This window comes from Podarcis bocagei, assembly GCF_964188305.1.
Source record: "Podarcis bocagei genome assembly, chromosome: Z".
Taxonomy (NCBI): Eukaryota; Metazoa; Chordata; class Lepidosauria; order Squamata; family Lacertidae; genus Podarcis; species Podarcis bocagei.
The window spans coordinates 17925643-17938817 of record NC_138140.1 but is presented as its reverse complement, the minus strand read 5'-3'; the positions used below and the strand labels follow the sequence as shown (position 1 = coordinate 17938817).

The following is a 13175-nucleotide window of genomic DNA, read 5'->3' as shown; positions in this document are numbered from 1 at the left end:
TGCCTATTGATATCAGGCAGGTACCATGGGCATAAGCAGAGGGGCAGCTCCCCTCCCAGCAAAAATATCAAGTGCATAAATAAAAATACTTAACTAACTGACCAATTCAAAGAATCATAGAATCATAGAGTTGGAAGAGACCACAAGGGCCATCGAGTCCAACCCCCTGCCAAGCAGGAAACACCATCAGAGCACTCCTGACATATGGTTGTCAAGCCTCTGCTTAAAGACCTCCAAAGCAGGAGACTCCACCACACTCCTTGGCAGCAAATTCCACTGTCAAACAGCTCTTACTGTCAGGAAGTTCTTCCTAATGTTTAGGTGGAATCTTCTTTCTTGTATTTCGGATCCATTGCTGCGTGTCCGCTTCTCAAGAGCAGCAGAAAACAACCTTTCTCCCTCTATGTGACATCCTTTTATATATTTGAACATGGCTATCATATCACCCCTTAACCTCTTCTTCTCAATTGTGTCGCAGATAACTCGGTTCTGCCCCCCCCCTTCCAGCATAAAGCTTGGCTACACCCATGGCCTTCGTTGTACAGTGGTACCTCAGGTTAAGTACTTAATTCGTTCCGGAGGTCCGTTCTTAACCTGAAACTGTTCTTAACCTGAAGCACCACTTTAACTAATGGGGCCTCCTGCTGCTGCCACGCCGCCGGAGCCAGATTTCTGTTCTCATCCTGAAGCAAAGTTCTTCACCTGAAGCACTATTTCTGGGTTAACGGAGTGTGTAACCTGAAGCGTGTGTAACCTGAGGTACCACTGTACTGTTTTCAGCACCTGCAAAAACATTGTTCCTGAGACAAGCCTGCCCAGATATCTAGAAAACTGGTGTGTTTTTAGTTTATTGCTGTTTTTTAAAAATCTTTTTGAACATTTGATTGTTTTTCCTAATTTATTTTTTTTTGTCTTTTTACATGCATACCTCATTTTGTTTGTATGCCACCTTTCCATACAACATTAAAAAGTTGCAAGGCAGCTTACAACATTTAAAAGTTGCACAACTACGGATATGACAAAAGTAGCGCTAAACGCTAAATAAAACACATCAAAAAGTACACAACCAAATCAAATACTGTAATTGCCTCATAAATCATAATAACATATAAAAGTAAAGATAGGAAAAATTAATATCAATAACAGCAATACAGTGGTACCCCGGATTAAGAACTTAATTTGTTCTGGAGGTCCGTTCTTAACCTGAAACTGTTCTTAACCTGAAGCACCACTTTAGCTAATGGGGCCTCCTGCTGCTGCTGCGCTGCTGCTGTGCGATTTCTGTTCTCATCCTGAAGCAAATTTCTTAACCCGGGTTACTATTTCTGGGTTAGCGGAGTCTGTAACCTGAAGCGTATGTAACCCGAGGTACCACTGTACACACACCAAACAATTCCCCAGCACAAGGGTCTGTTCAGCAACCTCAGCTTTTGTAGCTGGAGTCAGTCTGAGCCCCGCATTTGCCAAGTGGGAAAAGGCCAGCAAGGCAGGGATCGGGTTTTCCAAGGGCACAACCAAAATGGTCTCTTTTTGTAAACTGTTTTGAGTTTTCCACAATCAAGGGTACATAATTTTTTATGAATAAAATAATACAAGCAAAGATTTGGACAATTGATCCATCTCGCTCAGTAGTGTCTACACTGATTGGCAGCAGCTCTTCAGGGTGTCAGGCACGTTTTTCCCAACCCTACCTGGAAATGCCAGTGGGATTGAACCTGGGAACTTTTGCTTGCAAAATGTGTGCTCTACCATGGAGCTACAATCCCTTCCACTAGAGCAGCCTTTCTCAACATGTGGGTCCCCAGATGTTGTTGAACTACAACTCCCATCACCCCTAGCTAGCAAGGCCAGAGCTCAGGGATGATGGGAGTTGTAGTCCAACAACATCTGAAGACCCACAGGTTGAGAACTGCTGCGCTAGAGAGAGAGAGAGAGAGCAGGATTCTAGTTCTCATTGTTTAGTAGGATTTTAGTTTTCATTGAGTAAAGGGCTCAATTAAAAGAGGGAGGTAGAAAACTGGCCCATGCCAAATCAAACCATGACAATGGTTCTCCAGGGTTTCAGTAAAGGAGTCTTTCCTCAGGCCTACCGGCAGCTCTCCAGGGTTTCAGTCCTACCTCAAGATTGTCAGGGACTGAACCTGGGACCTTCTGCATGGAAAGCAGGTGCTCCACCGCTGAGCCACAACCCTTTTTCAGAACAGGGGCACGTGAAGCTGCATTCTACAGAGTTAGACGGTTGGTTCATCAAGTCCTGAGAGTCTTCATAAGAATCTCTAAGGGGTCTTTCTTCTGACCCTTTAGGTTGAGGCGTAAATGTATATATTTTAGAGGGTGCTTCGAGTGATCGCCAAAGAAGAAGAAAGTCAGAATCAGGCAGAGCATAGTAGCCATTAATAACCCTCTCCACCATGAATCTGTTCCAGTCCTCTTCTAAAGCCTTCTACGTTGCTGGGCACCACTGCCTCTTGTGGGAGCGGGTTCCGTAATTTAACTATAGGGCCCCGTGTGTAGAAGCGTGTTCTTCTGAAATGTCCTGCAGTACCCACTCTCAAACACATGGAGGGAGTGTTGCATTTTCTTTGCCTCCGCTCGGTACACTCGGGTTTGCCTTCCACTTTTAAGCCAGCCAACTATGCTCTGCACAACTTTCTTCCTTTCTTTGTTAATGGATTGGAAACTTTTTCTCTCCCCCCCCCCCCACCGCTCCTTCCTAGCCTCTCTGTCTCTCCCTTTTCTTTCTTTTTGTTGTGCAGAGGTCCTCCCTATGCCAGGTAAACTTGGCTACCCCCCCCCTCTGTGTTTTTGTGTGTGTGTGTGTGTGTGTGTGTGTGAGAGAGAGAGAGAGAGAGAGAGAGAGAGAGAGAGAGAGAGAGAGAGAGAGAGAGAGAGAGAGAGAACAAAGGGCAGAGAGGCAAGGAGAAATTCTGCCACGCAGACTCTTTCACACAGCAGCCCCATTTGCCAGCTCTCCGAGCCTTGGAAACTGAGTCAGAAACGAATTTCAAACAGATGGGGGAGGATGAAGAAGCAGAAAGGTTTAAACGCAGTTCCCAGCCTCAGCCTTGCCCAATTCATTCCTCACCTGCTTTTCAGACACCCCCATTGCATTTTAATCTCCCCCCCTTTTAGATATAATGGGGGGACACCACTAAGGAGCCCACTGTCAGAAATTGAGACTCCCCCCCCCCATTTATCCAGGATTGCAAGAGAAACCTCTTGAGCAAATTTGCTTGGTAATGCCTTCCTTTGGGTCTTGTGGGCAGATAAGTGTCTTTCACGTTGGCCGGTGGGGTGGGATGGATAACCTTTGGCTATCCCCAATTCTAGATCCATTTAGCTGGAGACGCTGTGGACTGAAGGGGATAAGGGTCTTCTGCAATGCAGAGCAGGCCAATCCAACCGGCACCAGCTCTGCAAGGTCTTAGAGAGGGATTGATCCAGGCTTTGGGGACTGAGATCCCTTGAAAACAGAGGCCTGAACCTGGTTTTCTGCTTGCAAACTGTGTTGTGGTGGATGGATCCCCTTCCACCCTAATAAGGTTTTGGTCAAGTTCTTTCTCAGCCACTCACTTTGTTTATGTGCTTCTTTATTACATTTATACCCCACATTTCCTCCAACGAGTCCTCCATAGTTCTCCTCCTCCCTATTTATCCTGTGAAGTAGGTTACGCTAAGAGCAAGTGACTTACCCAAGGTTGCCCAGTGCGCTTCATGGGTGAATGGGGATTTGACCCCTGTTCTCCTTGGTCCTGGGACACAGGTGGCACTGTTGGTTAAACCACAGAGCCTAGGACTTGCCAATCAGAAGGTCGGCAGTTCGAATCCCCACAATGGAGTGAGCTCCCGTTGTTCGGTCCCTGCTCCTGCCAACCTAGTAGTTTGAAAGCACATCAAAGTGCAAGTAGATAAATAGGTATCGCTCCGGCAGGAAGGTAAACAGCGTTTCTGTGCGCTGCTCTGGTTTGCCAGAACCGGCTTCGTCATGCTGGCCACATGACCTGGAAGCTGTACGCCGGCTCCCTCAGTCAATAAAGAGAGATGAGCGCCGCAAACCCAGAGTCAGCCACAACTGGACCTAATGGTCAGGGGTCCCTTTACCTTTTATTCCTGGGTCCTAGTCTGGCACTCTAACCACTATACCACACTCTTGTGCCTCTTGGATCATGCCCAGGAGTCAGGAGCTGAGCCTCTCAAGAACTGCAGAAGGGCCTCAATGGCAGAGGTTGTCATCATCATCATCACTTCCAGGCATGGCTAGCGTCCACTATGATCAACGTCAGCCAGAGTGATGCAATGCAGGCAGAAAGCTCCTTTGAATCCAGGTTGGAACCCCACCTCCCAAACCATCAGTTACCCCTTTCATAACCAGTGGTGACTTCTGTCAATTATTGAGACTGGTAGGGCAGAAGGCCAGCAGCAGGTGGTGCCAGAGCCAGCAAGAGGCAGGGGCAGAGCCAATGAAAGGAGTCCCTGAGAGGTGGAGCCAACTCATTCTAGTTGCATTTTTAAATTTTATTTTATTGCACTTCTACCCCAAGGCTTCCACCAAGGAACTCAATGTGGCATACATGGTTCTCTCCCACCTCATCTAAGCCCTACAACAACCCTGTGAGGTAGGTTAGGAAGAGAGGCAGTGATTGGTCCAAGCTCACCTAGTGTGTTTCATGGCTGAGTGGGGATTTGAACCCTGGTCTCCCAGGGTCTTATTCCAAAACTCTAACCACTACACCACACCCATCCTCTTCCCTGCTGAGTTCCCTCCAGGCAAAACAGAGGTGAAGATCTTCGCTGCACTACACATTACATTCAGTGGATATCCTACCGCTTTAAGCAGTCACAGCTTCCCCTAGGGAATCTTGGGAACTGTAGTTCTTCAGAGGTGCAAAGAGTTTGTAGGAGACAGCTGTGTTCCCCCTCACAGAGCCACAGCTCTCAGTGTTCCCTGAAAAGAGGGATTGGTTGTTAAACCAGCCTGGGAACTTTGTGAAGGGGTCAGAGGTCTCTTAGCAACTTCCAGCACCTTTAACAAAATACAGTCCATAGGATTCTTTTTGGGAAGGTGGCGGGGGGAGAGCGGTATGATACCGCTTTAAACAATTAGTGCAGATGGGGCCTAAGGCTGTGTCCACACCAAACACATTTAAAGCACATGGATTCTTCCAAAGAATCTTGGGAACAGTAGATTACCCCTAACAAAGCTACAATTCCCACAGTACCATTAAACTACAGTTCCCAGAACTTTTCTGGAGTGTGCGTGTGTGTCTGCTTTGCATGTATGGTGGATATGCAGTTTAAGTAGTCAGCAACAAATAATCAGGGAAACGCTGCACTTGAGGCAGCTGAGTTGGAAGTAATCAATATTAAAGTTGGTTGAGCCCTAAATTGTTTATTTAAATAATTTATATACCGCTTAGTCTCTAAGTGGTTCATAAAAAGGTAAAGAACCCCTGACAGTTAAGTCAGTTAAGTCCAGAACAATTCCGGGGTTGCGGCGCTCATCTCGCTTTACTGGCCAAGGCAGCTGACATTTGTCTGGAGACAGTTTTTCCAGGTCATGTGGCCAGCATGGCCATGCCACTTCTGGTGAAACCAGAGCAGCACACAGAAACACCATTTCCCTTCCCGCCGGAGCGGTACCTATTTATCTACTTGCACTGGCGTGCTTTCGAACTGATAGGTTGGCAGGAGCAGGGACCGAACAACGGGAGTTCACCCCGTCACGGGGATTTGAACCGCTGACCTTCTGATCAGCAAGCCCAAGAGGCTCAGTGGTTTAGACCACAGCACCACCCGTGTCCCCAAGTGGTTCATAGACAAGGGTAATGTGCACTGACCTCCACCATTAATCCTGACCATACACAAGAAGTGGGTTGGTTGAAAATAGTTTTGAAGTACCCTTGTCAAATGAGTCCAGGGCTCTCCTTCATTGGAGGTTTTTAAGCAGAGGCTGGATGGCCATCTGTCATGGACTAGATAACTCTCAAGGTCTCTTCCAACTCTACAATTCCGTTCCTTGTGGAACATCCTCTCATCAGATGTCAAGGAGATGACCCTTAGAAGAGATCTGAAGGCAGCCCTGTATTGGGAAATCTTTTAAGGTTTAATGTTTTATTATGTTTTTAAATATGCTGGAAGCTGCCCAGAGTGGTTGGGGCAACCCAGTCAGATGAACAGGGTATAACTAACTACCGTATTTTTTGCACCACAACACTCACTTTTTTCCTCCTAGAAAGTAAGGGGAAATGTCTGTGCGTGTTATGGAGGGAATGCCTACGGATGGTGGGGGATCTGCTGCAGTCATGAGCAGAGGATCCATTGTTCCCCTTCCTTCCCTCCTCCGTGGCTCGCTTTGAGACAGCAAAGCGGGAGAGGAGAGGAGCCTTCTCCTCTTGTACCCCTCTTCTGCATTATGAATAGCATCCTTCTCCACCCAACCCACGCGTGTTCCTTGTCACTTGAGTGCTTTTCCTTCCCTCCCCACTTAAAACGTGGTTACAAAGCATGGATCCACATGGATCCTCAGGATTTTTGCACTGGGCTACTCCAAACTCACCGTCAGATCACATGTCTGTGGCCACAGCATGAACCACAAAAATCATACACCCACTGTTTCGTTTAGAATATTTTTTTCTTGTTTTCCTCCTCTAAAAACTATGTCCGTGTTATGGTCGGGTGCGTGTTATAGAGCGAAAAATACGGTAACTCACTAACTAACTAACTAACTAACTAGTAGCAGTAGTAGTATTACAATTGGAAAATCATCCAATTTGCTTCTATGAAAACCATCCCATCTAAAATGGGCAGGATTTCAGTGTACATCGCACCTTATTAGGATCTTTTGCAATCTCTTTTCGGACTCTTTGTCAGATCATTTGGTGAACTGTAGAGTAGGAAAGGACTGTGAGGATAATTCTAGTCCAATCCCCTGCAATGCAGGAACTGTCCCATATGGGGAGCGAACCTGCAGCCTTGGCGTGGTCAGCACCATGCCCTAACTAACTGAGCTATCCTGACTTAAATAAATAAACAGTAATTTGCAATCAGAGGATCAATGTGATTTTTTTAAAAAAACACACCACCCTAACGAAATCAATATAGCAAAACAAAAACAAATAACTTTCAAAAGCTACAAAGAGCAGATTGAGGTGAGCAAAAATGGCCAAGAAACAAGAAAGCACCTTGGCTAAGAGGAAAGTCTTCACCGGTTGCCAAAATCTTTGCAACATCTGGGCCAAGAAGGCCTCCTTAGAGAGAGTATCCAAATTCCTGAAAAGCTCCCAATTCTGGATGCCTAGCACGCTTTTCCTAAAGTGGGTTGTAAGAACACAGCCTCTGTAGGGGCGTTTAAGTCCTGGGCAAGCAGGTATGTTGCATCAACCCATTTTGGGATCTGACAGTAAATGCCAAGGGATATAGGAAGGTGATTTATACCAAGTCAGACTTTTGGTTTATCGAGCTCAGGCTTGTCCGCACTGACTGGCTGTCACTTTCCAGGTTTCCAGGTAGGGGTCTCTCCCAGCAATGCCAGGAGATGTCACTGGGGATTAAACTTGGGACTTTCTGCATGCAGAAGAAGAAGAAGATTTTGGATTTGATATCCCGCCTTTCACTCCCTTTAAGGAGTCTCAAAGCGGCTAACATTCTCCTTTCCCTTCCTCCCCCACAACAAACACTCTGTGAGGTGAGTGGGGCTGAGAGACTTCAGAGAAGTGTGACTGCAACATCTCTTATGAGAAATCTCACCTCAGCTCTATGTGAAAGTACAGAAATTGGGTTTCTGGCCAGAACCCTTTTTTTTCAGCTTTAAAGTTTCTGGTCCTCATGAATCTACACCCAAAACTTTCGGGTGGTGGAATAGGCAAGAAGATATGACCGTAAGCATTGTGAACCAACGAGGAGCTTTTACATCCTTGGGGTTGTTTCCAGCTCATCAATGAATCTATGCTAACCATGCTCATTGTTTTCAATGGGTGTACTCTGAGTAAAATTAACGTTTGGCAACAACCTCTGGTGTCCTAATGATTTTCTCATCCTTTCACCCAAATGAGTGCAGGTCATCAAGCAATGAAGTAGTAAAAACAATATTTATTAATAATAAAATAAAATGCATTTAAAACATTTAAGAAAACAATTAAGCACATCTAAAAAAAAGCATTAAACCTTCTAGAGCAGCCAAACCCCTCACAAGTAACATAAAACAGCAAACAATTATTATTATTATTATTATTATTATTATTATTATTATTATTATTAGTATTACAACCCATGCATCTTTTCCTGCCTGCAGATTGGTCCATGCTGACAGATCCCAAGTTCTGCAAAACAGAAACAATCTCATCAGCTAGATGGCTTATGCAAAGCGTGCTCATCTGCATAAGCATTAGAGAGAATCCTTAGAGGAGGGAAGGGGCGATGACCAACCACGGAGGTGGGGAATGCACTGGGGAAGCAAGGAATATCATTGCAAGAGGACTCTTCTGTTTTTAAGAGAAGCCTTTTACCTTTTCAAGACAAAGGGTAATTTTACAAGAAAGAAGGAAAACGGGCAGCCTCGCCACTTGCTCAAAAGTAAGGCAAGCGCCACAGTAAACCCCCCCCCCCAATCCTAAAATTTCAACAAAACCTGTTTCCCCCTTTGATCGCTTTTGCATGCAAACTCTGATGAAGGGTGGTTAGGGCAACAGAAGGGAGGAGGACATGGATGTTAATTTTTCAGTCCAGTGCTAAACCACCCAATTCAGTGGAATGGATAAAAACAGAGCCTCCAAGTGGCTGAAGCCCCTGGATGTGAAAAAGTGGGCCAAATTAAGAGGTCTTGGAACCAAAGTGAAAATTCAGAGTTGGGGTCAGGCAAGCCTTCCTGGGGGGACCATTCAAGAGTTTGGGGGCTGTCATCAAGGGGGCAAGAAGCAGTGCAGTGTAGTGGTTAGCATGTTGGGCTAGGACCTTGAAGACGAAGGTTTGAATCCCCACCTCCCAACTCGGCCAAGAAGTTCATTGCGTGACCTTGGGGCTAGTTGCCACCTCTCAGCCAAACCTACCTCACAGGGTTGTTGTGAGGATAACAACAGAGATAGGAGAACCATGTGACCACCTTGAGCACCTTGGAGGAAAAGGTGGGGTACTGATGCAAGAAATAAATAAGAAAGCCATCTCATACTGAGTCAGAGCATTGATCCATTTATCTCAGCATAGTCTGCACGGACTGGCAGCTGCTCTCCAGGGTTTCAGGCATGGAGGCTCTTCCCCAGCCCTACCTAGAGATGCCATTTGGGACTGAAAGAAGGACATTATGCATGTAATGCAGGTGGCGTTAACCACTGGGATGTGGCCCTCCTCCAGGTTTTTGTGATGGGGTGCTTGATCACGTGACCCCACCCAGCATAGATTCTCCACTGCTGAGATGATCTATGGCTGGGAGACGGACCAGAAAGGCTTTATGGTCTGAACCAGCAGATCTTTGTGAACTGGCTGTGTGGACGGGAGGCTATCGAACTAGGGTTGGATGTCAGCTCCAGAAGCTGTGATGTCTGTAGCCCAAGGGTGCAAGGTGAGGGAGGCGAGAGAGAGAGAGGACGCTAGAAAACAAGGCAAGCCTCGTTGCTGCTTTCCGGGAGACGGTACATTTCCATTGCTAATGGCTGGACGGGAGCCAAACCACTTTTCTGAGATGCTTCCCTGGGAAAAGGCAGGCGCTGACTGGCTCGGAGGCAGATCTGAGCAGAGGCAGGCGAAGGATGAGCTCGGAGGCAGCTGGGCAGGCGGGTCTCCTCCGCACCAGAGCTCAGCCCTTCCGTAGCCAGGAGACAACAGACCGAAGTGGGTCCTGCAATCAACTCCCCAACCCATTTCCCCTTTATAGCTCAAAGTTTGTTGAGGCTCATTCTTTCAGGGCGTTGAATAGATCCTCCCTCTTTCCTCCATCTGCTTCAGAGCAGACCATATGCTGCGACCGCTCTGGTCTGCCGGGGAGAACCCCTGCTTTCTGACCCCAGCAAATTGCTGCCCCCCTCCCCACTTTTGCATCAGAGAACATTAGAAGAGCCTGGCTGCAGGATCAGGTCAAAGAGTCTAGTCCAGCATTCTGTTCTCACAGTGGTCAGCCAGGTGCCCATTAGGGGAAGCCACCAAGCAGGACCTGGGTGCAACAGCAATTCTCTCTGCTGGTGATTCCTGGCAACTGGGGTTCAGAGGCAATACTGTACTGCAACAGTGGAGGTGGAATACTCTATAGCCACCATGACTGGCCATTGATGGTCCTATCCTCCACTGAAGAAGGTCCCTTGTTTTTCCAGGGAGGGCTGGGCAAGACCCTGTCTGCAATCCTAGAGACTTGCAGCCAGTCAACACAGATCTAGATGGTTCAATGGTTTGGCTGAGCAAGAAGCAGTTCATTCTTACATTCGCCCTCAGAGGTGCCTGTCTGCTAAGCTTCTGCATCAGCCACAGATCTGTGCAGGACAGAAAGGAAAGGAACATTGAAAAAAGACTCATGCAGAGACACAATGAGCACCTTTGCCCTGAGGCTGGGTAAATCACTATGTCACGCCTCTGCTTCAGCAGGGAAGGAATGTTCCCATCACACCAAGGACAGAGCAGTGTGCAAAATATCCCACCCAAAGCGGAGAGTGACTGAACAGAGACAAGCCCAGAGCTGTGACTCGTGGAAGGACATAACCTGGCATCCTCCTCTCTGGAAAGGTGGTTTTTTAATGCATCTCTTCACCTGAAGCAACTGAGTGATCCAAACACCCCTTGGATGCAAAAACACAGGAGGAGGCAGCCTCAGGAGGAGGCAAGGTCAGAGGGATCGATCATGCAGAGACACAACAGGCTGCCTCCTCTGCGGATGCTCACTTGCAGGCTTGCCAGAGACTTTATTTATTCAATCAATTTATTTAACTGAGGCAGCAATCAGCACTCTTTCTGGAAAATGAGCATTGCTGAGCACAGTGGGCATTAATTCAGGGTAAACATTTATGGATTTGCACTGTGAGTTTATTTCATTCTCTTTTATTCTTCTATATTAATTAATACACTGGTAATTACTGTATAAAAGGGCATTCCCCCCTCCCTCCATATGGAAATCAACATTATAATTAAGCCGTCTTTATATTGCTGGACTTTTAGACCTTCCAGGATGTTGCTAGAGCGGGGACTTTCTATAAAATGAACTCAGGTACATATCAGGTTTGAAGATCCCAAATCCAGTTGATGGGTCATGGTGGGCTCTTCTGATTTTTGATTTTATTAAAGATTTCTTGGTTTACAAAAGTATGTGCAATGTTTCTTTCTTCAAGTTACATTTTCTATAGGTCAGTTTCATTTGTTGAGACATTCGAGTTGCATTAGGAAGAAAAGGAGGGGAGGGGAGGGGTCATGGGGGTTGGGGTTGGGTGGCAATGTTTTGATTTTACTTAATGTTTGTGTGGGGTTTTGTGTTAGCGTCACTTGCGTGGGTTCTCTTTACTATTCGCTTGTGTTCCTTTGGTGGTGAGAGAGGTTGGGGTTGGCCTAGGGTGTGGTTGCTTGTTTGTGATTGGCTGTGGTGGGTGGGCTCTTCTGACGACAGCAAACATATAGTCTGGGCAGTGCCAAGACTTTTAGTCCAGGCCCTATTTACCTTCTATAATGGGGGACGAGAGCTAGTACCATGCCTCTGTAGGACTCTAAGAACATAAGGGGAAACCCTGTTGGATCAGGCCAGTGACTCATCTAGTCCAGGGTCCTGCCCTCACAGTGGCCAAGCAGATGCCCATTATAGTAAGCGCTCAATCAGGACCCTAGCACAAGTGTGCTCTCCTGTGGTTTCCAGCAATTGAGTCCAGTTCTGGACAGCACAATTTAAGAAGGATATCGACAAGCTGGCATGCATGCAGAAGAGGGCAACCAAGATGACCGAGGGCCTGGAAACCAAGCTGGGCATGTTTAGCCTAGAAAAGAGGAGGCAGAGGAGGCAGGGCAGAGAGCCAGTGTGGTGTAGTGGTTAAGAGCGATAGACTCGTAATCTGGGGAACCGGGTTCGCGTCTCCGCTCCTCCACATGCATCTGCTGGGTGACCTTGGGCCAGTCACACTTCTTTGAAGTCTCTCAGCCCCACTCACCTCACAGAGTGTTTGTTGTGGGGGAGGAAGGGAAAGGAGAATGTTAGCCACTTTGAGACTCCTTCGGGTAGTGATAAAGTGGGATATCAAATCCAAACTCTTTTTCTTCATCATCATCATCTTCAAATATCTAAAGGGCTGTCACATGGAAGATGTGAGCAATATTGTTTCCTACAGAGGCTAGGGCAGTGTTTCCCAACCGGTGTTCCGCGGCACACTAGTGTGCCGCGAGACGTTGGCTGGTGTGCCGTGGGAGGGAGGCGGGCGAGTCGGGCGGCGAGAGGCGGGGCGGCGGCGGCGAAGATCCGTGTTGAGCCGGGGGCGGCTCCGCGGTGGTGGTGCCGAGGTTTCTCTCTCCATTCTCCCCTCACACACACACACAGGAAATAACACAGGATCAGCTGACAGGACCCGGCCAATGGGGCGGCGGCGGGGCAGCGCGCGCAAAAGGGAGGAGCGCGAGACAGCGGACGAGGAGGAGGCCGGCATGTCCGGGCAGCAGCAGCAACAACAGCAGCAGCAACTCCCGGCGACGGCTTCTCAAGCCCCGGACAACCCTACTCCCTCACCGGCCTCGGCCGCCCTCCTGCTCCACCCGCCGCCGCCTCCCCCGCCGCCGCTGGCCACCTCGGCCCCGCCGCCGCCCCCTCCTCCGCCCGCTATCGCCGCCACCACCACAACAGCCGCCGCCGCCTCAGCTGGGCCCATGCCTGCCGGGAGCGGCGGCGGCAGCAGCAGCAGCAGCGCCCCGGCGCCCTTCCCTCACGGCGGCGACCCGGCCCTGAACGAGCAGGAGAAGGAGCTCAAGCGGCGCCTCAAGTGGCTCTACCCGGCTGTGGACGAGCAGGAGACGCCGCTGCCGCGCTCCTGGAGCCCGAAGGACAAATTCAGCTACATCGGCCTCTCGCAAACAACCTGCGCGTCCACTACAAAGGTAGAGGGACGGAGGGAGGGCGAGGCCGAGGCCACCGCCATCCCCAGGCCCCCTCCGCCTCTTCCTCCGAAAGGCAGGCTGAGAAACTCCCAGGGAAGCTCTGAACGTCTCCCCCGAAACCGTCGGGAGGCTTC

The 13175-nt window shown here is 48.4% G+C and overlaps 1 long non-coding RNA gene across 1 annotated transcript; it reads left to right on the top strand.

Annotated features, from left to right (window-relative positions):
• Positions 1–2755: 2755 nt before the first annotated feature.
• On the top strand, positions 2756–11277 carry LOC308578628. Its single transcript, XR_014004050.1, has 3 exons — positions 2756–2774; positions 4175–4325; positions 8291–11277. It is a non-coding gene; the product is annotated as an uncharacterized lncRNA (long non-coding RNA).
• Positions 11278–13175: the final 1898 nt, after the last annotated feature.